A 2290-nucleotide genomic window follows, 5' to 3' on the forward strand; every position below is an offset into this window, starting at 1 on the left:
ACAAGAAATACCGAGTCTGATAATATGGCAGATCCACCAACACTTATGGATTACGCTAGGCCAGGGGTGGCCGGTGTAACCAATAGTATCGTTAGACCCAGAATCACTGCAAACCAATTTGAAATTAAGCCAGCATTGCTTAATATGTTGCAGAATAATGTAACATTTTATGGGTTACCTAGCGAAAATCCTAACACCCATTTGACAAATTTTCTTGAAATTTGTGAGACTTTTAAAATACCCGATGTGACTGCCGAAGCAATCAAACTTCGCCTTTTTCCTTTCACTTTGAAGGACAGAGCCAAAGAATGGTTAACTTCGATGCCAGGTGCAAGATTTGCAACTTGGGAACAATTAGCCTAAGCATTTTTATCAAAATATTTTCCTTTAGCAAAAACTGCAAGAGTCATAAAGGAGTTAACATCTTTTTCTCAAAATGATAATAAAACTCTTTATGAAACTTGGGAACGTTTTAAAGAACTTCAACATTTATGCCCACACCGCCAATTGTCCGCTGAACTTTTAATGAAAACATTTTATAATGGATTAAATCCTACAACTAGAGGTTCATTAGATGCTATGTCGGGAGGGCTATTCATGAAGAAAACGTCGGCCCAAGCTAGAGAACTTTTGGAGGAAATGGCAATCAACAGTAGTATGTGGCCCGCGGAGCATGGACATGTACCAATGGCGAAACCATCATCCTCAACTACGTCATCAGTTAAAGGTATAGTGAATCTTGATCCAGTTGCGATGTTACAAGCCCAATTTTCTGCCTTATCGCACAAAATTGATAGGTTCATGGCACCGTGCGATTCTAATGGTAATCCAATCCAAATGGATGTGGATTATGAAGGTATGAGCGAGATTGAACAGGTAAATTTTGTCTAAGGGCAAAACCAAACCAATAACCCTTATTCTAATACTTATAATCCTGGATGGAGAAATCATCCTAACTTTAACTGGAAAGATAATAATAATAATGTAAATGCTAATCAAAATCGTACCAATAATTATCAAAACCAATCAAGAGATACGATTAACACTTTATCTTCTAAAATCGACAAATTTATAGATGCTATGAGTGGAAAAATAAGTAATCACGACGATGGTTTTAAACGGATCGAGAATAAATTCGATCAGCTTATTAAAAACCATTCACCTAGCATCCATAATTTGGAGGTTCAAATTGTACAAATTGCTAAATCAATTCCATCCCGAAAAGAGGGAAGTCTTCCTAGCCATACGGAAGAAAATTCGAAAGAGCATGTAAAGGCTATCACTCTTCGTTCAGGAAAAAATTACTTAGGTCCGGAAATGCCCGGAGATTCGACTTTACCAGGAACTGATTTACCAAAGTCCAAAGAAGATACATCCAACACAAAAAGTTCACCAATTGACTCAAGTACAAAAACTTTTGTACCCAGACCACCTTTTCCACACAAAGTCCGAAATAAGGACTATGACAAACAACTTTTAACATTTTTGGATAAACTTAAAAATTTGCACATAATTTGACGTTTATGGATGCGATTACGCAAATTCCCAACTATGGGAAGTTCTTAAAAGATTTAATTTCAAAAAAAAATTAGTTGGGAAGGAATTTCATCCATTTCATTAACTGAAGACTATAGTTCGATAGTGTCGAGTAATTTGCCTACTAAACTCAAAGATCCCGGATGTTTTACTATTCCGTGTAAATTGGGAGATATTGAATTCCCAAGTTGTCTTTGTGATTTAGGAGCGAGTATAAACTTAATGTCGTTGTCTATTTTTAATAAGTTAGGTTTAGAAGAAGATATCAAACGTACCAATATGGTTTTGCAATTAGCGGATCAAACCACTAAGAGACCATATGGTATAATTGAGGATGTTTTAGTTAAAGTTGACAAATTTATTTTTCCTACCGATTTCGTTATATTAGATTTTGCATATGACGTTAATTGTCCACTAATATTTGGTAGACCGTTTATGAACACGGGACGTGCTCTAGTTGATGTGTCGGAAGGGAAAGTAGTTTTAAGGATAGGAGAAGATAAGATCGAGTTTGATATGAACAAAGCGATTTTTAACGATTTCATTGAAGATATCATGGAAGTTTTTATGGATGATTTTTCAGTTTACGGAGATTCTTTCGATGCATGTTTAGGAAATTTGGATAAAGTTTTGTCTAGATGTGAAGTAACGAATTTAGTTTTAAACTGGGAAAAATTTCATTTCATGGTTGACGAGGAAGTGTGAATTCTCAACTGAGAATTCTAAATTCTCGACTGAGAATCACTGATTTTCT

General features: G+C 35.5%; 1 non-coding gene across 1 annotated transcript; it reads right to left on the reverse strand.

Annotated features, from left to right (window-relative positions):
* Window positions 1-402: 402 nt before the first annotated feature.
* Window positions 403-509, reverse strand: LOC136216167 (small nucleolar RNA R71). The gene has a single exon (XR_010683157.1). It is a non-coding gene; the product is annotated as a small nucleolar RNA R71 (small nucleolar RNA).
* Window positions 510-2290: the final 1781 nt, after the last annotated feature.

Source organism: Euphorbia lathyris, chromosome 1 (genome assembly GCF_963576675.1).
Source record: "Euphorbia lathyris chromosome 1, ddEupLath1.1, whole genome shotgun sequence".
Lineage (NCBI taxonomy): Eukaryota > Viridiplantae > Streptophyta > Magnoliopsida > Malpighiales > Euphorbiaceae > Euphorbia > Euphorbia lathyris.